The sequence below is a fragment of the Pinus tabuliformis genome, chromosome 5_1, assembly GCF_031772625.1.
Source record: "Pinus tabuliformis cultivar Carrire ecotype Pingquan chromosome 5_1, CPIR1, whole genome shotgun sequence".
In the NCBI taxonomy this organism is placed as follows: Eukaryota; Viridiplantae; Streptophyta; class Pinopsida; order Pinales; family Pinaceae; genus Pinus; species Pinus tabuliformis.
The window spans coordinates 871,569,695-871,597,680 of NC_142305.1; positions in this window are offsets into that span (position 1 = coordinate 871,569,695).

Below are 27,986 nucleotides of genomic sequence, written 5' to 3' on the forward strand. Positions count from 1 at the left end.
ATTTCTTCTTCCTCTTCTTCAAAGCCAGATTCAGCATTGGATATTGTATTTGGTGACTGAGGAATAGAATTTTGATTCCTCTTGAAGTATCTGAAAGGTTTTTTAGAAGAGGATTTAGCTACTTGTTTCTTAATCTCTACCATTTCATTTGACATGGTTTTAGGATTTTTCGCAGACCTTCAAGATCAAAAGGATTTTTAGGGGATTTCTTCTTTGGTTCATCCTTAAATGTAACATTTTTCAATTTTCTATCTTCCTCTGTTGTTTTATTTTCTAATGTAACTATTCTATTTTCTACAGACAAGGATTCTTTCATGTTTTCTACCAAAGTAGCCTTATTAGCTCTATCTACGAAAATTTCTATATTCAAAGGAAGGGAAGAAATATACCACTTGATTTGGACATCAACACCAGGCTTGATGTGGCTGGGATTTTGTTTATAAATTTATTGAATCTGGAATTGAAATATTTTATCTTTTCACCTGATTTAGCTTTTAAATTAGAAAGATCATTGATAAGGGATGCGATTGTATGGTCATCACCAAATTTGGTTAGAAATTGCTCTTCAAACATATCCCAATTAGTAATAGATCCCAATGGTAATGAAAATTACCATGAACCTGTTGATCCTTGGAGAGTGTAGGGAAATAATCTTACTACACAATTTTCTTCGACTACTCCATTAAGATTAATAGCTAACATATAATTATGGAGATGTTCCTCAATAGGAAATCCATCATCAGGATTAAATTTCGGCAGCCATCTTTCAGGATTTTTAGGCAGATCATGGAGGGGAGGTGCAATTTGTACAGTACCAAGATATGCCCATGGTCTGACTTATGCTGGTGGTTGTTGTTCTTCCGTTATTGGAGTTTCAGGGGAAGTGGATATTGAGGGAGTTTGAGTGGAAGAAGAGGCAGGTTGTGTACTTGAGCTGGATGAACTAGCCTAGTACCTTGAGAAGAATGGATATTAAGAGGAATGAATGGAGGGAATGAATGTGTTTTCGGAGGGGAATTGGATAAAACCTCACTAGTTGATGTCTGTGACTCAGATTTCTTAGTTTTCTTTCGAAAGGAAGGAAGAGGAAATTCAAATGGAGGAACCCCAAGCTTCTCACTTTGAGAATGGGTTAGAATCTGAGTGGGTTGTAAAACATAAGTGATACTTCCTTCAGATGCTTCAGATGGGACAGGCATTTCTGTTGAAATACATATTTCCTCTAATTTATATATTAAAGTCTGAACCTCAGGTGATTTATGATTATAATATGAAGAAGGTGCTTTAGGAATTTTACTAGGATATTTAGGGGGTGACTGCTCAACTTGTGATCTAGAAATAGGAGTTTTAGATGAGGATCTAGAAGTTGAAGGTGATCTTGAGGGGGAGTGACTCTTGGAATTGCTTGTTAATTTAGATTTAGTTCTCTTTGCCATTCATAGTCTTGGCCCTCCTTCTAGTGCAAAAATGTTGAAGACTTGAAAATCACTGCAACAACATGGGGGAAAACCACCCAGTCAAGGACTTGAATACCGTCCCTTCTCCGTTTGAATTAGTGGCTCTGGCTGGCTATAATGGGACCAGTTTCCAAATAAAAATGTGATAGTATGGATAGGGTGGTTGATTTCCAAAACTAAGTGATAGATGGGGTGTCTTTCAACTCAAACACACACGCACACACACATATATAACCTATCTATATATTACCCAAGAATTTACTTATACTTGTGCGATCTACAATGATGATCTTTAGTACATGATAATGAAGATTAACCAAATACTAACAGAAATGAAAAATCCTTTGAAATATTTATTTTGATTAAATAGTTAATCAAAATAATTTATAAATATATATCGCATCAAATATCGTTTAAACACTTTCTCATCAATGTATTAGAAATCACAGTCCTAGTATATTCAAAAGTGAATGGATACAACACTGTATGGAAAAAAGATACATATGATAAAATAATATAATAAAAATGGTTGTTAATTCATGAAAAAAGAAATACACAAGGATACAAGTACCTGATGCATGTCAATCTGCTCATAAAGTAAGTAGCTTCAGTCCAAGGATTCTACCAAGAGAAACTTTAAAGTACAAAAGTGCAAGCTTATAAAGAGTTTCTTTTTAAAATTCCATACCCTTTCTTAAAATACATGAAATGGTTTGTATAATAAACTAAAAGTACAAAAATAGGCTTTGCATGAAGTTCAGAGGAGGTTTAAACAACTCTCCTTAAAAAAAGTGAGAGAATTACATAAAAGAAAATTTATTGAAATGACCAGTTCCATCATGCAACGGTATCTACTCTTTCATATTTTTTTGAGCTCATATATATCCATCATTGGCTTGAGTTCAGGAGGTTGTTCATCCTTGTGTGCATATGGCTGGTATACACTACACTTGAAAAGGAAGGTATCATGTGCATGGATGAGTCAGCTAGGCAGCGTAATACTAGACACTTGCTATGTGGCTTTACCAGATACCTCCAATAAACTTCCCAGACTAGTTTTGTAAGTTGTTTGATCTCTTATTCTTTTGATGTGGAAGTTTCTTTCCATTTTTCTTCTAGGACTCTGATATTGGGGAGACTCCCAGGTAGGCATTCCTGTGTCAGATTGGCATTATGTAAATTGTCATTAATGGTCTCAATGATGTTTCTTGCAGCATCAGTTTCTCGTACGACTACCCTTTCTGCCTGTTTTAGCTTAATATCCCAATTAGTGAAGAGGATATCTTTGTGAGATTCTTCTATCTTGGGGATATCTGCTACCCTTCCTTCTGGAGTATCTTGTAATGTAATGTATCCTGAAATATTCTCATCAATATCGTTAAAAATGACCCTCATATCGAAAGCTCGATTCATCAGTAAATCGCTTTCCTTGTATATCGAATTGATGACTGATAGCCTCTGACAAATGTTGTATGTTTCATTTACAACAAAGAATTGAGCTCTATTGCTTCTTTTACAAAATCCTCAATTTTAGGATTAAATTTCAGTTGTTCCATAGAAAATTGCAGCTATTGTATTTGAGCATCTTTAGCACTTGTCTCTGCTTTATATTGGAGCTTTAACTGATCAAAGATCTAGTGTAGTTGTACCATTTTTTCTTTCATTTTATGGTCTACGTTTTTCTTTTCTTCGGCCAATTATTTTTCTAATTATTGTATCCTCTCATATTTCTCCCTTAGTAGTTGTTTGACTTCCACTGCCTTATTAACAGTGGCAGATGCATAAGCACTTGGAAATTGTCATAGTTTGGTCAAATTATCTGAAGGATCCATGGGGGTATCCTTCCAAATGACACATATTGGCTCATTGTCAGGAATTATTTCCAAGGAATGTTCTATTTTTCTTTTCTTCCTCTATCGTTTTACCACAACCCGATGTTTTGGACTGTAAAAGACATCAAGAGGAGGAATTTCCTCTACTCTAAGAACAATTTATGTTGAGGGGAAGGTCGGGATAATTTCAATCTCTTTTGTAGAAAGAAATTTGTCAGTATCTGTGTTCGTTAGCGAGCTCTATTAAGTATTCTGGGGTGTGTTGTGTATTTTTTGTGTTTCGACATTTGTAGAAAATATTGTATATTCACAATCTAATGCAATTTGCTTAAGCAAGAGACAATAATATACTTCTACTCTTTACAGCAGAAGCCCATAAACATCGAGCAAATAATAATAAATATAGGAAGAGAATCAAAGGCACATAACAAAATAAATATCCGGGGAAAGCCACAGCTCAAAATCCCACTATTTGTTTTTTATTAATACGGAAAATCAAGATGAAATTACAATGCTTTTTCTCTCTAGAATAATCCCAACACTCAGCAAATTCAATCTCCAACTCATAAGAAAGCTTAAGGCCAAATCTTAGCCTCTTCATAAGCTCTCCAAGTCTCTATTCCAATGTGTAATTCCTATGGAGAATAGATTGTATTTAAAGGGAAATAAAGCCTCTAAAAATAGCACGATCCCTTAAGGATCAGTTCTTAATTACATGCACTATCAGTCTAACTCAGAAAAATATAAAATAAATAGTACACTATCCATGCACTCTAGTCTAAACTGGATCTTTCTCAAAATCGACATGCATGAGTTTTTTATGAGTAAATATTCAGTTAACTAGAGTAGCACTGATGGAGTTCATTAGTGTCACCACAGACTGTGAACTCACTATTAGTTCTCTCATTCAGTTTGAGAACTAATTTACCTGAATTGAATCATGAAACTGAGCCTTTTATTTCACACTCAAAATTAACTCACATTGGACTCCTACAAAGTAGGGATAACATATACATGACTTCCAAAAGACTTTCAACTCGAATTTCCTATGTTAAGTAAGTTTAATAAACTTAATTTAACTATTTTAAGTTGCTATGAGAATAGAATTCGAATTTAATTCACAGTTTAATTCAAGGACAAATTAAACTGGAATTTCTTGTTGCCATTTCTCAACAATCCCTCTCAACAAGAAAGGGATTATCAACTACCCCGATCATGTCTCTTTGAAACTCGAACTTACATCTTGACAATGCCTTTGTCAAGATGTAAGCATCTTGCTCCTCCTTGGGAATGTAATCTAAGAACATGATCCACCTCAATACACAATCTCTGAGATGATGATACAGGATATCAATATGCTTGGACCGATCATTGAAGATTGGATTTTCAAAGAGTTTGATACAACTTTTATTATCACAATAAATCATTTTTCAGGTCCATCTGTTGACCAAACAAACTAACCAAGATCTTCCTCATCCAGATAGCCTCACATGATGCCTAACTTGTAGCCATGTACTTTGCCTCTATTGAAATGAGTGCAACCAATCATTGTTTCCTATTGTACCAAGAAACTATTGCTAACCCGATACTAAAGATCCATCCTGATGTGCTCTTCTTTTTGAATGGACTCCCTGCCCAATATGCATCGGTGAATCCTTGAAACTTCACTCCATTTGTCGGTCTGTACCATAACCCAAACTGAGTAGTGCCTTTGAGGTATCTCAATACATGCTTTCTTTCCTTCCAATACAACTTAGTAGGACTAATCATCGCTTGACTAAGCTGGTTAACTGCATAGCACATATTTGGTCGTGTGTTCACCAAGTACATGAGTGAACCCACAAGTTGCCTATAAACAGTAGCTTCCACTACTTCCCCTGAAGTAGCATCCTTCTTCATATCTTTACTAGCTAGAGGAATCTCCATGGGTTTACTGCTCTCCATGCAGAATCTCCTAAGTATCTCGTTGGCATAATTTCCCTGAGTGTAGAATTTTCTCTACAAATCAGCTAGCTCACTAATATCATGTAGAAATTTCACCTACAGATCTAACTAATATATGTAATGTACTAAAGCATAATACTAGATCTACATCTACCATAAACTTTTTGGAAGCTTAATTGAACATGAGAAGCATCAAGCATGAACAGATATAACTGATAATGAGAAGTAATCAACCATAACACAGAAGATATAACCTGGGGAAAGCACCAGCCTAAAACCCCATCTTGGTATTATCAATGAAGTGGAAATCCTCAACAACATACAAAAATAATTAGCTCAAAAGCTATCCTTCTCTCTCTGTACTCTGATGATTAAGCTCATGGACTACCTAGACCTAAATATATAGGCTACACAAGTCCTCCAAGCTCCTATTTCCTTGCGCAGTTTTGATTGGGGTCCAATGTCATAACATGTGTGAATTGGCTACATCATACCCACTGTAACCTTAGGTCCAACTACGCAATCCATAAGGAATAATATTCCTTCTACATGCAAGGAATATTCACAAGGAATATCCTAGCAATTGATCATACATTGTCCCTCCATCTGATCTCAATTGGGTCTTTGTCTGAACTGACATGCATGAGTTATCCATGAGTAAATACTCAGTTATTTGAAAAACATGCATGCAAGCATTGACTAACTAAACTCTCATTAATTAAAAAAACTGTTAAATTAATCTAACTGGACTTGAATAAGTTAAACTAAGTCAACTGATCATACTCAATATAGAACTCATCCTTATCTCCTTTAATCAAGGGATAAATTCCTCAGTCAAAGGAGAAACTGTTGCATGTCCTCACATAGACTTCAAGTACATAATTCCTTAACTAATTAACTCAAACTGAATTAATTAATTAATTTACAAACTGTTGTTAATATCAAATTCGAATTTTACTTCCTATTTCTAGTCTAGGGACTGACTAAAATAGGAATCCACACTGAACTGCTAAAAATAGAACTTCTATTTTTAGCACTTCCATTTTTCATTCCCTGTTGCCCAATCCACCATTGGTACCCAAACTGCTATTTTTAGCAGTGCTATTTTTAGCACTTCTATTTTTAGCAATTTCTTGTTGCCGTTTTCAACACTCCCTCTCAACAAGAAAGGATTCCTCTCGAACCCGATCTTGTACCTTCGGAATGTTCTGCATGCAACACTTCTACCAAGTGTGGTTGCTCCAAAAACTCTCGGAACAAAAAAAAACTCCCAACTAACCTCTCCGTTGGGATAGAAACATACTCTGATGTTGAAGCTCTACCTGCTACTGACAAGTGCTCCCTCTCTAACCTCTGCACTACTACAACATCTACATGCATCTCGCACCATTGCACACCTCTCTATGCTAACCTGCACTGGTGCAACACACTTATGCTTCTCGCATTGTTGCAACCTGTTATCAATTAAGAAAAAAAATTAAATTCTGAACATCAGTTTGATTCCAAAGGATTGATGTTAGTATTGGTCTATTCTTTCCATGGTTTGTTTTAGAGTCTAAGACCTAGAAGGGAGTCTTGTTGGTATTGTCAAATAGGATCAACACTTTGTTTTTGCCTATCAATGGTCCCACATCACACATAAATTTCCATGTGTCAAACTTGTGTCAAGGTTTTCATGCGCTATGAAACTGCCTAGGAGTTTTCATAGCCCAAAACCCAGTCTAGGAGTTTTCGTAGCGCAAAACCCAGAATTTTCACTGGCTACGCTATGAAATCAGGGATTCATGTCAAATCTCACCTAGCTGTCCAATCTATCATAATCATTTAATCTTACATCATCAACTGTCAGTCCATACACCATGCCTATCACATGCAACTACTCCTTCTCATCATTAGGTTCGTTAGGTGTCTTGGTACACTCGAGTTTCAAATTTCAAAAAAGGGTCGAAGTGTTTTCAGTTATGATTATGTTTGTGTTCATGCATGAGAAGCAAATTAACAGAAATTTAATCATAATTCTTTGAAGTCCAAGTGAGGCATCTTCCCTTTCCATCTCAAGCAAGGCAATGATCAAGATTAAGATGGTGCAAGCTCTTTCAATTTTCATTTTGCCGAAATTCCATGGAGATGTCTATAGAAAAGAAGGATCATAGGTCAGGCAGGTGTCTAAGGAATGAGCTTGCAGCCTTAGATGTTCTCTTGAAGAACAGTGAAGTTGAACAAGCTTTCAAATAGGTTGGCTATTGGAGATTTTGTGAAAAACTTCAAGGAGGCCACATGCAAGTCACCAAAAAATTTGCCTTAAATTTCATATGATTAAATTCGAAGGTTGGAGTGATTGAATTACCAATCTCTCTAGAGGTTATATCTGCAATCACTAAAATTCCAAGGGGACAGGACAGGTGGTTTAAAAACTTCAAGTTTAATATGAATCCTTGCAAGGAATTCTTGAAGCCAGAGTTCATTGATTCAGACTTAAACAAGTCAGTGCCCAAGAGTATTGTCAAGGATTCATATGCTAATTTTCTTACCTTCATACAAAGATACTTTACCTATGAGGGGAGGTATCATAAGGTGTATTCCTATCATTTAAAACTTCTACTTCACTTCACTAGAAATATATCTCTGGATTTGCCTTTCTATCTATTCGTAGCCTAGGAAAATGTGTGACAAGGTTCGGTTGAAGAAAGAAGCCTGTGAGACCTCATTGTTTCATCATGGTTTAATCAAATTGATTATTTTACATGAGCTCCAGAAAATAGATAGGGAGTGGTCCATTTTCTTGTTTATGTCTGGCTTTAGAAATGAAACTGGTTTCAGCCCTTAGGCTACGAGGATTTCTTCACTAGTAGTTAGTCATCGAGAAGAAACAAGATCAAGAATATTCGTGAAATTGAAAGCCAGGAAGTAGGTGAAGGAGCCCATTAGAACACTATTAATTCAAGACACACCCCAATAGTCACAAAAAAGGAAAGGTCAGATCAAATAAGGTGTACAAGAGCAATCCACAGGTGAAATTGTCCAAAGAAGTGTAACCAGGAGCCAGCTAGCTAGAGAAAAAGGTAATACAGTGATTATTGAGGGAAGCCCAGTTTAAATAGGAAGTTTGAATGATTTGCTTCAAGCTATTGACATTGAAGAATATCCTATGGTTCGAGCAGATTTAATGGAAGCAAGGCAAAATCAAAAAAACTCTAAAAAGCTCAAATTTGATGATCAGAGTTCTAAATTTGTTTTTAAGCCAAGAAGACCGGTGACAAGGCGTTCAAAAGAGATACAAGAGGCACAACCAGAAGCAAGTGAGACAGGGGAGGTGGAAAAATTACATGAAGGACCTATGGTTTCATCAGAAACATCATCACAACTGCACAAAAATGACAGAGGTAAGGCAATTATCTCTCAACAATAGGAATGTAGTTTTAAGGAGTTGAAAAAGAAATTGAAGATGGCAAATCTTGAAATTGCCAAACTTAGAAAAACCTCAAGGAAACATGAAATCAAGGAAGCTTATTGAACAAAATGGAGGCTCTAGGGAAGATAAAACAATTTCAGTACCGGAAGTGGTTAGTTGTCATGCCCAATATTTCACCCGGATGGTCCTTGCAATAAAAGAAGCAAGATACATCAGAAAGGTCAATGCAAAATTAAGAGCTAGAATCCGAATTATGAAGAGGCAAATCGAAGATCTGAAGATACAACTGAACTAGCCTGAAGGACATCCTCAACTAAGAAAAACTACATAGCAAGGCTAAATCTTAAAATTTTATGTGGATCACCTTTTGAAGTTTACTATGAAGAATGGTATCAGTTTATTCAGTTTTTAATAGCTTCATGGCATATGGAAGAGCCATTTCAAAGGAAAGAAAACTCAAGGAAGTCAAATTTTGGCATAAAACTATGTTTTTGAAATCATGCAGCAGTTTCGTAGTGCACTACGACACTGCTGTAGGTGATGCCTAATGCACAGTAGTTTTGTAGCGCGCTACGAAACTGATGCAGCTACATATAATGATTTTGTAGGCCAATTTTGAGAAGAAAAAAGAAATCTTTTTGAAGATGGGCATATGAAAAGGATTACTTACAGGGTATAAACATCAAGCAAGGGAAAAACAAGGACAGGAAAGACATTCATGAACTCCAAGCTTTATGTTATGAAAATGGTCATTATTTCGTATCTAGAACTGTTCATGATGCTTCAGGCAGCATTAAAGGAGTTTTTTGTCTTACCAAGAGTATAGGAGCAAGGTCTACATCATATTGAAAACAAGATAATCCAATGCATTTCATGTAATTAAGAGGTACAACAAGGATAATAAATTTCGAAGATCCTTTTGGAGACCAAAAGCAGAAAAATAGGAACAACTTCCTAATATCTAGGAACAGTCAAAGGATAAGGCATCAAGGGTCAGTAGAGTGTTTAAAGCCACCACCAAAGTCAAATTGAAGAAGGCCACTTGTTAGAGAATGAGTTTTTATTGTAATCAATGCTAATACCAACATAATGAGGAGTTACACTCCTAATTGTTTTAGGTCTGTAGAACTGCCAGTTAAAGTTAGTTATATTAAATAGTTGGTTTTAAGTTTCAATAGGTGTCAGATTAGGAAGAATTCGAATTCCCCTAATGCTGGAGGAAGGAATCTAAGTCATGTAATGAACTCTATATATGGGAGAAAATATAATGTATCAAAGGTTGGAAATTTTCAGAGAAACTATCATATTGTGCTTTTATGTAAGACTCTGTTTTAAGTAATACAGTATTTGTCTTTGCTTCTCAGGAATGAAAGGGAATTCAATGTTCAAAATGTCCTATGGTTGTCCTATTTTCATTATTTATAGTGGTATGAATGTATTATTACTTGGAAATCATTGATTGTGCTCTAACTTCCTTCATACATTTGTAAACTGTGTTTTCCTTTATGCTTCTGATGTACTCTCCATGTGTTGAATTCTAGATGCCCTGACTTCCATGTAAAGCTAACATTATTGTCATACTGAAACATTTTTGACTCCATAAGCCCAATGAATATTTTCTAATTGTGTTTCAACCATTTACACTTCTTCATTTGTTTCATAGAGTTAGCCATCTAATTCATTATCAAAATCTTTAATCTAGTGAGAGAGCCCTCTCAAGTTGAGGAGGCTAAGCCTCAGCCAAAATTTGGTTTGAAATAGTTACTCAGAGTCTTCCTGCTTAGCAGCCTATCAGGGGTTGATTTTGTGATAACATTTTGGTGTGTCTGTCGGGATCTTGAAGATTATTCATTCCTGAAATCAAGAAGCTGAACTTCTAAAGGTAGCAGGAGCTCAGAAAACTTTTCGAGGCTGCAATCTACCTTGGTGACTCCATACATTTTCAAAAGTTTTAAAGGTGGCTTTGAGAGGGAGATATACATGGAGCAATCCTGACCCAAATCCACCTACTCCTGTGGACAATCCCAACACTCTTTCAAGGAGCAGACAAAGATTTACTGAAACACCAGGTACTCCATCTTATTCAAAATCTTTGCTCTCTGAATTTTCAAGAAGTCTTGAGGACAAAATAGTTGATGAAAAAATTCATGAGGTGTTGTTTAGATTAGAAAACAAAGAAGAACTCATTGGAATTATTTTAGATTTGCAAAAAAGAGGAATTGATACTTCATCCTTAGTATCACAAAAAGATAAAGAGGAATTTTGGGAAGTAGTTACTTCTGAATTATTGTTAGAAAGGGAAGACTTAGATAAATTAAAATAGCTTGATCCTTTTGAAGTCTTGCTTAAATCTAAAGCTGGTTTACCCCTTCCCAATTGGAGTACATTTGTCACTGGTTTGCAGAGCCCAAGTAGTCCTTTTCATATCAACACCTCATCCTCTGCTTCTACTAGTCCTAGTGGTTTTCAAACACCAAACAATCCTCCTCATATCAGTTCTGCTTCCTCTGTCTCTTTGGTACCTTTCATCACTATTCCTCCATTGATCATGGTCGTACCTGCTAAATATGCTCCACTAGCACTCCCTGTTGTTTTGCATGACCTTCCTAGCAAATATGTTGCAATAATTCCAACATGGGGTGGTGATGAAGAAATCACAGCAGAAGAACATGTAGACAAATTCAATGATTTTGCTAACAGAGAGGAATTTGATGATGAGGATGTGAAGCTAAGATTATTTTCACAAATCTTTATCAGGGAAGTTAGAAAATGGTTTAAAGCCCTCCCAGCTGGAAGTATTCACAATTGGGTAGAATTTGAAGATAGCTTTCTAAGGAAGTGGGGAAATAGAACAAATCCAGTTCAAGCTCTTTCCGAGTACAATAATATTAGAAGGGTACCTGATGAGACCATTCAAAACTTCTTAAAGAGGTTTAACAAAGTGTTTAATTCCATCCCAGCTCGTTTAAAACCTCTAGAAGCTTTAGCACAAATGAGATATGCTGAAGCATTTGATTCTGATTTCTCTCTGTTGCTTAGAGAGAGAGACTCTACTACAATTGTTGATATGAAAAATGATGCAATAAAAGTAGAAGTAAACATGGTTGCTGCTAAAAAATCAAATATGGGAAAAGCTAAATTGAAAGAAGAAGGGAAACCTTCCTCTTCAGCTCCAAAAGATAAGATTGATTCAATGATGAAGACCATGGAGAAGCTGATGGATAGGTTGGCTCTTGGAAATACCTCTGCTCCTCCTGTGCAGCAGGAGCCTCAATTTAGAAATCCTCAGTTTAGGAGACCTCAAAACCAACAAAGGCCAAGAGAAAATAGGAATCAGTAGCCTGATCCTCTAGTGAGACCTCCTTTTCAGCAGAACTTGGTTGATGAAGAAGATGAGCCTGAGATTCCTGAAGAATCCATCCATTGTCTTGATGAAGAAATGTCAAGGATTTTCTTGACTAAGGAAGAACATGATGAGTCCAGTTTGACCAAACAAGGAGAGGAGCCTTCAGATTATTTAAAGGGTTATCAACATGCTATCTTTGAAATGAAAAAACAGTACAATCTCAGGAATAGAAATGTGCCAATTATTGCAAACAAAACACAACCCAAGAAGGATGTTTCAAAGGTTGTTGAAGCCAAGAGGGACAACCCAAAGGCTGTTGAAGGTAAAAATGATTCTCCACTTGGTAAAAAGGACATTCAACCTCCATCTCCTACTAAAGAAATTGAGAAAATTGTTTATGTTTTTAACCTTGAGAATGAAATTGCAAAAATCAAAATATCAGTCCCTTTTAGTGAAATTCTCAAGGTAGATAAATACAGAAGTAAGATTGTAGAGATGCTTAATTCACAACCAGGAGGTTCTAATATCTTAAATGTACAAGAAGATAATCCTACTATATGCTTAGGTCCAAGACTTGAAGATGATCAGAATGAAGAATTTCCTCCTTTCTATGTAAGCATTAGTATTCATGATATGACCTTACATAATGCTATGTTGGATTTAGGGGCATCTCATAATCTTATGCCCAAGGTAATCATGGAAAGGTTAGGATTATAGGTAACAAGACCATATAAGGATTTATTCTCTTTTGATTCAAAAAGAGTCCAATGCATTGGTTTAATTAAAGATGTTGTTGTTGGTCTAACACAAATCCCAGCAAAGACAATTGTCATGGAAATTGTTGTGGCTGACATTCCGCCAATGTTTGGGATGCTACTGTCAAGATCGTGGGCAACAAAAATCAAAGGGACAATGCAGATGGACCTTACCTATGCTACCATCCTTGTTTTTGGTGAGAAAAGGAGATTGTATTGGGAGACCGGAATGGCCTATATGGTAAGAAGCAAAGACAAACCTCAAATTTTTTCTATTTATTCATTTGATACTGAACTTGGATCGGCCATCCTTTTCAATGAGTCAGTTGATAGTGGATCGGAGGAGATGCTTTCAGAAAATCAGCAAGAAGATGAGAAAGAAACAAAGATATGGTGGTCACTGTACTTTGATGGATCAACAAGAAAGGAGCAAGACCTGGAATTTGGATCACAAGTCCAAGTGATGAAAGTAAGTTTTACTCTTACAAATTAAACTTTGATTGCACAAATAATATGGCTAAATACGAATCTCTGATTTTGGGCTTAGAAGTCTTGTTAAAGATGAAGGCTAGAAACATTTCTATTTTTGGAGATTCTGAATTGGTTATTAAGCAAGTGGAAGGTGCTTATCAAACAAAGGATGAGAGCATGCAGAAATCTAGTGTTAGATATGTTGGAACATTTTCAAGAATATTATTTCACTATCAAAACTAGAGACCAAAACTCCACTGCAGATTCCCTTGTTGTTTCTTCCAGTCTGTTTTTCATTCCTATTCATTCTTCTGAAAAGTATGAGGTGGAGGTTCGTCATCAACTAGATATACCAGATAACATCACTAATTGGCAAGTATTTGAATATGATCAATAGGTAAATAATTTCATTGAATTAAAGGAAGAATTTGAAAGCACTCAAGTGGATCAACAAAATATGTTTGTGGAGTCAAAGGATAAGTCTGAAGTCTTACAATTAAAAAAAAATTCAATACCTAAGGGTCTCATTCCTCTTGAGAAGTTGTTTGATCAAAATGATGTGTTCAAAGCTCTGAAAATACAGGTTGATGAGGAGGAAGTAGAGAACTTCAATTTAGGGACTTCAGTTGTACCTAACATGGTTAAAATTTCAAAGTTTCTTTCAGCTGATATGAAGGCCAAATATGTTGAGATGATGAAAAGGTTTGTTGATGTTTTTGCATGGAGCTATGTTAATTTAAAACAATATGATTCTTCTATTATTCAGCATATTATTCCTATTAAAGAGAATGAGAAACCTTTCAAGAAAAAGTTAAGAAGAATTAATCCTATTCTCATGCCATTCATTGAAAAGGAAATTAAGAAACTTTTTTGATGCCAAAATCATTGCTCCAATCATATTCTCAAATTGTCTTGCAAATTTGGTTACAGTTAGGAAGAAGAATGGAGAGATCAGAATTTGTATAGACTTCAGAAATTTGAATAAGGCTTCATTGAAATATAACTATCCTCTTGCTAAGATGGATTTAATTCCGCAAAATATTGTTGGTTCACAAAGAATGTCTATGCTTGATGGTTTCTCAGGGTACAATCAGATTCTTGTGCATCCGGATGATCAAGAGAAGAAAACCTTCACAACGCCATGGGGTACATTCATGTACGCCAAGATTCCTTTTGGTCTCATGAATGCAGGGGCCATTTTTCAAAGAGCAATGGATATTGCCTTTACTGAAGAAAAGGATAAATCAGTGATTGTTTATCTTGATGACATCACAGTTTTTTCAAAGAGAGAAGAAGATCATTTGAAGCACCTTCAAAGAATTCAGTTGAAATGTAGAAGGTTTGGTATTTCTCTTAATCCCACTAAAAGTATCTTTTCTTTAACATCAGGCAAGCTACTTGGTCATATTATTTCTGAAGAAGGAATTAGGATTAATCCTAATAGAGTTAATGAAATTCAAAAGCTAGATCTACCAAGAAGCAGGAAAGAGATCCAATATTTTCTTGGAAAGGTGAATTTTGTTAGGCGCTTCATTCCCAATTTCGCTGAGATAGTCAAGAATATAACAAGAATGTTGAAGAAAGGAATTGACTTTAAGTGGAAAGCTGAAGCAAAGAAATCTTTTGAGGAAATCAAGAAGGCACTTACACAAGCACCAATACTCATCAGCCTATATTTTACCAAGGAATTCCTTATTTTTACATTTGCTTCTGAAGATACAATTGTTGGAGTTTTGTTGCAAAAAGGAAATCAAGGTACTGAACAACCTATTTCTTTCTTTAGTAGGACATTACAAAATGTTGAACTGAAGTACAATATTTTAGAAAATCAAGCTTATGCCTTGGTGAAAGCTATAAAAGATTTCAGAATCTATGTTTTGCATTCTCATATTGTCGCTTATGTTCCAAGTGCTGTAATAAAAGATATCTTAACACAAGCAGATCCAGATGGAAAAAGGGGCAAATGGATAGCAAAATTGCTAGAGTATGACATTGACATCAAACCTACCAAATTGGTGAAGGGTCAAGGCTTGGCAAAGCTAATGACTCAGTCAAATCTGGACTGTCCTGACATAAATTTGAATGTAGAAATCTCAAAAGTTTATGAAATCGAGGAAGAATTGGTCCAAATCAATGAGAAATTCTTGGTTTTATAATGGTACAAGGATGTGGCTTTTTTTCTATAGCATAATAAAGTCCCTGTCAATTTAACAAAGTCCAAATCAAGGTTTGTCAAGCTAAAATCCTTAAGATATTTTGTATATGACCAAAATTTGTTTTGGAAAGATGTGGGAGGGATTTTGTTAAACTGACTCCTTGAAGAAGAAGTTGATAAAGTGATTGAAGAATTTCATAAAGGAGATTATGGAGGACACCATTATTGGAAAGCTACTGCGTCCTGACGATGAACCACACTGGTTGGTTCGAAACGCGTCGACAAATGAGATTCCATGTGATTTTCGCCGAAATATTTCTCTAATAAGATCCTAAGAGCTGGATATTTTTGGCCAACTATGTTCAGAGACATCTACAAAAGTGTAGCTGCATGTCATGAATGTCAAATATTTGAAGGAAAGAGGAAACTTGTTGGTGGGCTCCAGTATTGTAGCAATAATGATACAACTCCTGGAGCTTCCTATCTCTAATTTTATCAACCCGGTAGTTCGTAACAAACTTGGGACGATGCTGTATGCACAAGTACTAGCTCTTGTCGCAGCTGTCACTTGGTCAGCTGGCACAAGTCTGCTAGGGCTCAAGCCAACTTCTATATGTTCTCAGAAGAAGCTTTCTAAATGATGAACGAAGGCTATCTTAAAGGAAATTAACCTACTTTGCAATAATGAACTGAAAGCCAACAAAACAGGGAAACCCTAGTAAACCCTAATCTGACTAGTCTAATCTCTATGATGCAATGGTGGGAGTGCAAACTTCTAGAAATGATGCCATTACTTCTAGTGATATGAGATGCATGAATTTAAGCTACTTCTACTGAAAAGAACATTGTTTTTTTATTTTTTCTCAAGTGGTTGGAGTTATTATGATTTTGTTTCTTATTAGGGTTTGACTGTGCAGGGGTAGTTTGAAGGGAAAGAAAGCTTGGGAAAGGTTAGGAGGGCTAGGAGAGGTTCCAGGGGATCCAAAACATCATTCCACAGAAGTCCACAACGTTCAGATGCTTGGAAACCGAGGTTACAGGTTTCTACAGGATGTCTGCAGGGGATCCTACAGGAAGCTCGAGATTTCTACAGGAAGTCTGCTAACTTCTACAGGATGTTCTGTGGTTGGAGTTTTGGGTGATGGAGGAGTGGAGGAGTTGTATGGTTGGATAGGTAGGATGGAAAGGAGCTTGTGGTGGCTCAGGGACAGAGATATGAGATGGAGAAAGAGTGGGTACAGTCGGTGGGTGGATAGAAGGGTGGAAGCAATGAAAGGTCCAAAAAAGATGGAGCTACGTGAACAGTAGAAGTGTGGAAGGCAAATGAGCTAAACAGAGGTTGGGTAGGTGACTTTAGGCGTGGTTGAGAAGAATAAGAAGATAACAGAGTGATGCAATGCAGTGTAAAGGAAACAAATCTGCACAAAACTGAGAATTCATCAACCTATCCTAACTGTGTTATTAAATCAACGAACAGCAATGTAAACTTCAGAGAAAAATCGTGCATGGAGTTGGAATGAAGAGGTACTGCTCAAGATCAGAATGCATGGATGGATCTACGATTGAAATGACTGTGTTGCAGCTTGAATGAAAGTGTATGACTGCGTTTTTTGGTGGCTGGTACGGTCTACACCCCCAATCTCTAAACAGAGATGGCAGTGAGTGCACTGTCAGCCTTTTCTTGGAGCTCTAATGAATGCTGATCCTCCTACTCTAATCTAAGCAACTAAAAACACTTGAACCGTAAACTAATCCTACTCAATCACATAAAAGAAATCAAATCAGCAGACTGTAATTTCTAAATGCATGTCAAAACAGAGGAATAAAGTGCTGAAAGGAAAGACAAGTAACAATACAAGGAAGAGGAGGTCTATTGCTCTCAGGTTGGGCCCTAACCTGAGAGCTATAGCTCCCTTAAAAACTCAGAATTGAATCCAAAGCTGCCTACCTTTATTGAATAATCATGAGTCTAACATCATGCCAAAACTGGCTTACAAAAAGCAAAATCCGAGCTGTAGCTCGTGCTTAGAAATTGCAACAGTAGTTCAAAAGTTCAAAAAGCTCTTTATCAAAGGCCGTGGCCTTAATATTTATACATGATGAGGATCAAGCTGGCTTCCTCAATTAATGGAGCTAGGCTGTCCAACTAAAAGTAAACTGTTGTAGACTGTTGTTCCTGTAGAATCCGTTGGCTGCCTTTAAGCTCGGTGGGGAAATCTGTTGGAGCTCGGAGTTAGGGTGGAGATCACGAGGGAGGTCATTTAAGGCTGTAGACAACCTCCCTATAAACCTGCAATGCCACCTTTGCGGTCTCCTTGTCTCCTTCTGCGTGGTCTTTGCTCCGTTTAATGCCAAAAAACCTGAAATCATCATGTATTAGCCACATAGATATAATTCCTGCCCTTCTTCCTACAAATAACACGAATATACCAAGAAATGAATGCATAAGTGATAAAAGATGAAGGGTTGAGCAAGGTAAGTAGGCCAAATGAGCCCAAATTGTTACCAAAAATTGGGGCTCATCACTTGTGCCTTTGCCTTTGGTTCCTATATATGTTGAGGCGCCTTTCCAGTAATGGGGATTGGATTTTATTGGAGAAATTCATCCTCCTTCGTCAGGACAGCATCACTGGATTCTCACAGCCATGGATTACTTCACCAAATGGATAGAAGCGATTCCAACAAGTCAAGCTAATGATTTAGTAATTATTTCTTTTCTAGAAAATAATATATTGTCTAGATTTGCCTACCCAATGAAGATTATAACTAACAATGATCAAGCTTTTAAGTCTAAGAAAATGATTAATTTTTGTCACCAATATCACATTACTCTTGGAAATTCTACTGCTTATTATCCACAAGGAAATGGCCTTGTTGAATCATCTAACAAAAGCATTGTAAGGATCATTAAAAGGGTGTTGCACGAAAACAAGAAAGCTTGGCATTTGAAATTGAAGTATGCCTTGTGGGCTGATAGGATTTGTACAAAGAGATCTATTGGCACTTCGCCATATGAATTAGTGTATGGTGCTGAAGCTATATTTCCAACATCACTTGGAGTACCTGTAATGAAACTAATTCAAGGACTAGAAGAGGAACCAAATGCTATACAAAGGAGAATCAATCAGCTGATAGCCCTGCAGGAGAAGAGGAATGAAGTTTATGACAGTCATCAACACAGTCAAAACAGAATCAAGAATACATTTGATAAAAAGATTAAAGAAGTTAGTTTTTAGATCCATGACAAAGTGTTGAAATGGGAGGCCAGAATCAAAGAAAAAGGAAAACATGGTAAGTTTGAGAACTTGTGGAAAGGTCCTTATAAGATTGTTGTTTTCCATGGAAACAACACTTACATTTTGTAGGAAATTGATTGAGAATCATATGCTGGAGGACCTGTTAATGGCAGGTTCCTAAAGCATTATCATTGTTGAAGTACTATCAGTTTCTCATGACATTGTATATATCCGTTTTATCAGTATTTATTTTTTGCTAATAATGACAAGCTAAAACAAAAGGCTTAAGCCCGAGGTGAAGTCCCAAGAAGCTTAAAGGGGATGCTTGTCAAATAAATTTATGTTTATCATAAGAGGATGAAGCACTAGACCTGTGAGTTCTTAATGTACCACAAGGGCACACTATCCCAAGTGGAGCCAATGTTATCACATAATAAACAAATTTTAAATTCTAAACATCAGTTTGATTCCAAAGGTTTGATGTTAGTATTGGTCTAGTCTTTCCATGGTTTATTTTAGAGTCTAAGACCTAGAAGGGAGTCTTGTTGGTATTGTCAAATAGGGTCAACACTCTATTTTTCCTATCACTGGTCCCACATCACACATAAATTTCCATGTGTCAAACTTGTGTCAAGGTTTTCATGCGCTACGAAACTGCCTAGGAGTTTTTGTAGCGCAAAACCTAGTCTAGGAGTTTTCATAGCGCAAAAACCAGAATTTGCACTAGTTGCGCTACGAAATTGGGGATTCGTACAGATTCGTGTCAAATCTCACCTACCTATCCAATCTATCAGAATCCGTTAATCTCACATCATCAATTGTCAGTCCATACACCATGCCTATCACATGCAACCACTCATTCTCATCATTAGGTTCGTTAGGTGTCTTGGTACGCTCAAGTTTCAAATTTTAAAAATGGGTCTAAGTGTTTTCAGTTATGATTATGTTTTTGCTCATGCATGAGAAGAAAATTGACAGACATTTAATCATAATTATTTGATGTCCAAGTGAGGCAGCTTCCCTTTCCATTTCAAGCGAGGCAGTGATCGAGATTAAGACAGTGCAAGCTCTTTCAATTTTCATTTTGCAGGAATTCCATGGAGATGTCTACAAAAAATAAGGATCATAGGTCAAGCAAGTGTCTAAGGAATGAGCTTGAAGGCTTAGATGTTCTCCTGAAGAATAGTGAAGTTGAACAAGCTTTCAAACATGTTGGATATTAGAGATTTTGTGAAAAACTTCAAGGAAGCCACATGCAAGTGACCAAATAATTTGCCTTAAATTTCACAAGATTAAATTTGAAGGTTGGAGTGCTTGAATTACCAATCTCTCCAGAGGTTATATCTGCAGTCACTGAAATTCCAAGGGGACAAGAGAGGTGGTATCAAAAATTCAAGTTTGATATGACTCCTTGCAAGGAATTCTTGAATCCAGAGTTCATTGATTCAGACTTAAACAAGTCGTTGCCCAAGAGCTTTGTCAAGGATTCATATGCTAATTTTCTTACCTGCATACAGACATACTTTACCTGTAAGGGGAGGTATCATAAGGTGTATTCCTATCATTAAACTTCTGCTTCATTTCACTCGAAAGATATCTCTGGATTTGCCTTTCTATCTGTTTCGTAGCCTAGGCAAAATGTGTGACAAGGTTCAGTTGAAGAAAGAAGCTTGTGAGACCTCGTTGTTTCATCATGGTTTAGTCAAATTGATTGTTTTACATGAGCTCTAGAAAATAGATAGGGAGTGGTCCATTTTCTTGTTTATGTCTGGCTTCAGAAATGAAACTAGTCTCAGCCCTCAGGCTACGAGGATTTCTTCACCAGCAGTTAGTCATCGGGAAGAAACAAGATCAAGAAGATTCGTGAAATTGAAAGCTAGGAAACAGGTGAAGGAGCCCATGAGACCACTAGTAATTCAAGACACATCCCAATAGTCACATAAAAGGAAAGGTCAAATCAAAGAAGGTGTACAAGAGTAATCCATAGGTGAAACAATCCAAAGAAGAGTAACCAGGAGCTAGCTAGCTAGAGAAAAAAGTAAGACAGTTATTACTGAGGGAAGCCCAGTTTCAAAAGGAAGTTTGAATGATTTGCTTCAAGCTATTGACATTGAAGAATCTCCTCTCGTTCGAGCAAACTTAATGGAATAAAGTAAAGGCAAAACCAAAAAAGCTCTAAAAAGCTCAAATTTGATGATCAGGGTTCTGAATTTTTTTTAAGCCAAGAAGACCCGTGACAAGGCATTTAAAAGAGATACAAGAGGCACAGCTAGAAGCAAGTGAGATAGGGGAGGTAGCAAAATTACATGAAGGACCTGTGGTTTCATCAGAAACATCATCACAACTACACAAAAATGACAGAGGTAAGGCAGTTATCTCTTAACAATAGGAATGTAGTTTTGAAGAGTTGAAAAGGAAATTGAAGCTGCAAATCTTGAAATTGCCAAACTTAGAAAAACCTCAAGGAAACATGCAATCAAAGAAGCTTATTGAACAAAATGGAGGCTCTATTGGAAGATAAAACAATTTCAGTACCAGAAGTGGTTAGCTGTCATGCCCAATATTTCACCTGGATGGTCCTTGCAATAAAATAAGCAAGATACATCAGAAAGGTCAATGTAAAATTAAGAGCTAGAATCTGAATTATGAAGAGGCAAATCGAAGATCTGAAGATACAACTGAACTAGCCTGAAGGACATCCTCAGCTAAGAAAAACTACATAGCAAGTAAGGCTAAATCTTAAAATTTTGATGTGGATCACCTTTTGAAGTTTACTCTGAAGAATGGTATCAGTTTATTCAGTTTTGAACAGCTTCATGGCATATGGAAGAGCCATTTCAAAGGAAAGAAAACTCAAGGAATTCAAATTTTGGCATAAAACTGTGTTTTTGAAATCACACAGCAGTTTCGTAGCGCGCTATGAAACTGCTATAGGTGATGCCTAATGCACAGCAGTTTTGTAGTGCGCTACGAAATTGTTGTAGTTGCATATAATGATTTTGTAGGCCAATTTTGAGAAGAAAAAAGAAATATTTTTGAAGATGGACATATGAAAAGGATTACTTACAGGGTAAAAACATCAAGCAAGGGAAAAACAAGGACAAGAAAGACATTCATGAACTCCAAGCTTTATGTTATGAAAATGGTCATTATTTCGTAGCTAGAACTGTTCATGATGCTTCACGCAGCATCAAACTAGTTTTTTGTCTTACCACGAGTATAGGAGCAAGGTCTACAACATATGGAAAACAAGCTAATCCAATGCATTTCAGGTAATTAAGAGGAACAACAAGGATAATAAATTTCAAAGATCCTTTTTGAGACCAAAAGTAGAAAAACAGGAACAGCTTCCTAATGTCCAGGAACAATAAAAGGATAAGGCATCAAGGGTCAGCAGAATGTTTAAAGCCACCACCAAATCCAAACTGAAGAATGCCACTTGTTAGAGAACGATTTTGTATTGTAATCAATGCTAATACCAACATAATGAGGAGTTACACTCCCAATTGTTTTAGGTCTCTAGAACTATCAGTTAATGTTAGTTATATTAAATACTTGGTTTTAAGTGTCAATAGGTGGAAAATTAGGAAGAATTCAAATTCCCCTCATGTTGGAGGAAGGAATCTAAGTCATGTAATGAACTCTATATATGGGAGAAAATCTAATGTATCAAAGGTTGGAAATTTTCAGAGAAACTCTCATATTTCGCTTTTATGTAAGACTTTGTTTTAAGTAATACAGTATTTGGCTTCGCTTCTCAAGAGTCGGAAGGAATTCAATGTTCAAAATGTCCTATGTGTTATAGACATTTTTGTGCCTTACAGCATGAAGCATGAAATGTCCATAATCTAAGGGATCCAAATTCCCTAAACATGTTGTTCCTACCCCTAGAGGAACAAGGTCAGCAAACCACAGCATTGAATATCAGTTCTCCACCTGAAAACACTCAAAAACAAGCTAATTCTGGATCATGTCAACTGCTCCACTGAGCATCTGCGCTGAATGTCAACTGCTCCACTGTCTACCTGCGCTCAATTTCAACTGCAAAGAAGGCTACCTGCGCTGGGCGAGTTGGGACAAGTGGCACAGTCATTCCTCAAGGTGTCAATGCCCAGGAAGCTTCCAAAATGACACTTGGATCAGGGAATTCGACTGGTGATGAGTAAGAGGGTCTAGATCTCCAAGTGGAAGCAAGAACCTCCAAGTGGACTCAAGAACTGAAGAATAACTGAAGTGGGAGAGGACACTAGTCAGCTTCATGCCAGCTACAAGCTGACTCATCCTTTCTCCAAAACTCCTATATATAGAGCTCTCTCATGAGGTCTAGGGAGGAGGGAATTTTGTGAATGTAAGGAAGTGCTGTTGGTTTGAGTTTAGAACTATTGGGTGATTTGCTTTGAAGGAGGTGAAGAGGAGATTTCTTTCTGCTGGGAGGTGATGCTGGATTAGGCCTTTTATGGTTGTATCACTTCCTGAACTTTACTTCTTCCATTAATAAAGCATTTGAGGTTCTTCTATATGCATGTGTCTCAATGGTGTATTGTTATACTTGTGTATTTGATTTATTCTAATCCTTGAATCAATTATGAATGTATGCTTCTTGTAGTTTCCCTCTCTTGCCATTTTGCAGGATCTTGGTGTAGCTGGGCCAGTGAAAGAGCAAGGAGCTGGGAGCAAGCAGCAAGGAGAGAAGATTGGATCAACCATTAGCGAAAGACATCGGTTAGTGGATCTCTTTCTCCCCTATTTTACTTTCATAAAGAAGAAATCTTAGATAGCTTTGCTTCGATTGTTGCTGAGGTACTATCACCCTTAGAGTGGGATAGGGTCATTCCGTATTGGATACTTTTCCCAACAACAAATTGGCGACTCCGTTGGGGAACCGTATCTTGTTGGTTGTTTGTGTTTTTGCTATTCATTTCCTAAACACAGGGAGTACCGAATCGAACTGCATTTGGATCTTTCAAATGCAAAGTAGAGGGCAGATACTCTAGCTCAGTTTCTGGGCATGTTTATGATTTGAAGAGCTGATCCACAAGGACTCTGAACAACTCTTAGTGATAGCTTTTCATCCTCCTAATTACCCTTTAGTGTGTACTTGATTGATAGCTTCTGATTTGGCCAAAAACTGTGAATTTTTGAGCAATCTGTGACCCGGAAACTGAGAAAAATGAAAGTTTATCTCTTCATTGCAGGCACTGTGAAGGAAGTCTGCATTTCATCGCAGGTCCTGAAGGGGCTACCTGCGCTAAAGGTCAAACTGCCAGTGTACTACCTGCGTTGAACCAGTTTTTCCTAGTGCTACTAGGGTTCCCTCCTGTTTATTGCCCTGTTTTCATCCTTGTTTTTGCAGCCTGTTATCAGTCAATGTACCTATCTGAAACCAACTTTCCTTGCCACTATTCTGCCTCGGTTGTATAAAGAAACTGTATTTGTTCTTTGTGTATTTCTTATATCATTTGCAGTTTCCCATAACGAAAGTGAACTAGTCTTGTTGTTGGCCTCTTAGATCTAGACCTGTGATAAGTGTCGTTTTGATCTTAAGAGTTAGTTTGTTTGTTGTTCATAGCTGATTGAGCTTTTGCTTTCGTCATATGGTTTGAATTTATATATTTCTAGTGTCGAAACAAGTAAATCTTAAGGTGTCTTTTGATTTTGGACAAAAGCTTGTTTGCTTTCACTTGAAATTGAATTCAAAATTATACAATAGCTTTCTTTTTGTATTGCACCAACATTAAGAAAGAGAAAAGAAATACCTGCATTGTGCATGTGCATTTTGACAGTTTGCATGTTGATTTAGGAAAAAAGTGCATTAGTGTGTGCTCTATGATCTGTGTGAAAAGATGATGTCTTTCTTTTCCCTCAGTAGTTAAGATTTTCAAAGTTGAAAAATTGAAAAGCTTGCTTATCATCTTAGACTGCATTTAGGAGTTGTACTATACATCTCGTGGTGATCCATAAAGGCAAACTGCTAAACAAGATCAACCTTAAAATAAATTGAATTTACATAACAACGCATTGAAACATAACGCAAACACATAGAGGTCTAAGCTAGAGACGTGTTCCGGCGTCGTTAAACGTGATATCTTAGCGTTGAGTGGTTGGGTGATTCCTCCACGGTGAAGTGATAAGTATCAATACGGACTTGTGCTCCCACGTACCGTCGCGTATATATTGGGATACCCCTATAGGAATAAAGCCTTTATCCATAGGAAACCGTGTCGGCCGCCCTACTGATCGCAATGCAGTGAACACAGCATTCACGAAGATCGACCACTCGTACCGTAAAACGTATTCTGTGGTTTTGCGAAAAGTTTGGCACACCCTCTGCCTAGATCTCTAGAGCAATTTCTTTTGGCCTTTTTCAAACTCTATAACTAAAAAAGTCCACCCAAGCATTTGTCACTTCGGGCTCGTTAAAACATCGAAGGAGACTAGAGTCATCTTTAGCTTTTTCTCGACTCTTAAAAAGTGAAAAATCAAGTTGTGTCTAAAGCGTCGTTATAAAATTTATTTTAAATGGAACATAATCACCTCCTATTCCTGCGTTGATCTGTAGGTTGAGAACATGGAACGCCCCAACCAAGGAATTCCACATGATGGAAATCCTAGTCCTTTCTCCTCTTGGGGAGAAGTTGGTGCGCCCCACATGGCCACATTGTCGCTTCCAGGACTAACAATTGGCCTGCCAATTTGGCTATTCTCAACCAATGTAGTTCAGAACACCATGGTTCCTGAACAGTCGAGTCAACAGTTAGATCAGTCTAGAGCTGCCCACCAGCCTTCTACTTCCTATAACTCTTCCTCCAATCCTTCATCTTCGCAAGGTAGAGCCGGCAAAAGCCAAGCTCCCATGGAGAAGAAGGAGAAGAAGAAGAGAGAAAAGAAGAAGAAGGAGCCTAAGGCGATCGGGGGCAAGCAAAAGACATCTGACAAAAATCCACACACAGCACAGACCGGGCCTAAATCGCCATGTGTCATATGTAGAGGAGACCACTTCCATAGAGATTGTCCCTGTATTCCCCGGATACTAAGGGACTGGTCCCCTCGTTTGCACAATTCGGGAGCATCAACCTCTGATAGCCATGTTGAATGCTTACCGTCAACCAGCGAAAGTGAAGGTTCAAGACAAAGAGGGGGAGCGAGATCTCCCTGCAGACTGTGTGAAGGCGATCACGCCATCCACCATTGTCCCTTCTTAGACGAAGCGAAGAGAGTTTTGGAAGATCGTCCGGTTTCACCGTTGAGACTTCCTCCTGGATACAAAAAACTCGTGCCAAGTCCTTCGTTGGTTGAGAATACAGCTGGCCCGCTCAAGTGGTCGGCTAAAGCGTCAGTCATTGAAAATGAACCTACTGAATTCAGACCGGACGAAAGTCCAAAGGTCGAAACGGCAGTTGACCCGGTTCTTCCTTTAGAAGTTTCATCTTCAAATGACACCGTCACTGAAGATTCATCTTCAAATGACACCCTCACTGAAGAGAATAAGTATGACACCATCCAGATTCTTTTCATCAACACAGACTCTGATGAGCATCAGGGCAATGCGCCCATTCCTTTATCGCAGGAAGGAACATCGTCAGGGTCGTATCCGACCGTGTATTCGGTCCCACCACCAAGCAACCTGGTTGTATCCTTTGATTGAAATCAACTAGGAAGACCCCGGTTGCCAGCCAGTATACCATTCAGAATCATCGTCCAAATATACAAAATGGTAATGGCTGGCACTATCATTGATGAGGGGGCATCTGTGAGTATCCTTTCCTCTATTGCTTGGAAAGCGTTGGGTTCCCCAACACTTTTGCCTGAGATAAGGAAGCTCTCGGGTTTCGATAAAGGAACCAGTCGACCATTAGGGATCCTCCCCAATGTGCCTGTTACATTGAAAAGGAAGATTGTTCAAATGAACGTGATGATCGTTCAAGGACCCTTGGATTATAACCTACTCCTTGGACGAGACTATATATATTGCATGGGAGCAATAGTCTCCTCACTCTTTAGAGTAATGTGTTTTCCACACGAAGGAAGAATGGTCAAGCTCGTAGACCAACTTTCATTTCCGGGATCACGCATCGCAAATAGTCACATACCAACCCTGAATGGTCTATTCAATCAAGAAATGTCTCCAGCCCCAGTCCTCCTTCCCGATGAGTGCGAGTGATTCGGAAAGATGGGACTGGAACCCAGGGGGCATGCATCCTGGTCTGCTTTGGGCAGAGAAAACCTTGGGTATAAGATAGAATTTCCGCGAGAGAATATGACTAGTCCGTACCCCGTCCATGGATGGAAGAGGGGTTGTTCTGGAATAAGATTCTTTTGTCAAAGTTACGTGTTTGACAAAGGTCATTCACCCTTGTCTATTTCGGTAGACAGTGCCGAGGAAATGTTTTGTTTGAAAGATTAACGAAACAATCTTTGGGTAACCAGAAAGAGGTAAGCCTCACCCTTTAAAACGAATGTTTTGATGGATAAGTAGGGGCAGCCTTGAAATTGTATTTTATACGTGGGGGCATGCAAACCTTTTGGAGTGCAAGCAAAGAGTGGTTATTTATCTGTTTTTTGGATTAGTCGTTTCCGAACTTGCATAAAGAAAGGATGAGTGGGAGCATAGCTTTGGTAAGGCGCAAGCTCTATAAAAAATGGAATCTTTCAGGGGACATTTCTTATCTTATGACTGGTATATCGAGCAGTTTTAGCATAAAGTTCATGCTCGTTAAAAAATAAACGCAAGATCCGAGCAGTTTTAACGCGGTCTTCATGCTCGTTAAAAAATAAATAAAAGCAATGAGCAATGTTTTCCCCAGAGTTTAAGCTCATTTTTAAATAAAAAATGAACCTATTCCGGTAAATAACCTCTGTGATCGTAAATTTATCAGCCATAAAAAGCCTTGGTCGTGTTTGCACCTACCACCTCCACCGTCATTTGGTCGATCGTTCACCTCCATATGATTGTTTAACCATTTTGAGGAACAGCTACGAAGAGTGATTTCACCTAGCCATCCTTGTGACACTGCCGTGATTGGAAAATTCCAACCTGTACCTGGAATCTGCTGCTATCCCTGTTTATCACTCGTTCCTCAAAAGACGAGTCTTCTTTGAGCTCTTTTCATCTGACTCGTAAAATATGAAAAGTTTGCCGATTTTTGGCCTTCCAGCTCGTTAAAGTGACCGGAAGAGTTATCCCTCCTCTAGATTTTAATCTTTTTGGACTTGAGGGATTATTACACAAAAAGGTCGAGCGCTTGTTTTATTCGGCTCGTTTAAGTTATCGAAAGCTCATCCCTTCTATATTGTTTTATATTTTTTCGGACTTAAGGGATTAGATGACGAAAAAGGAATTTTGGAGTTAACTTTTTGTACCTTTTCAGACTCTCTAAA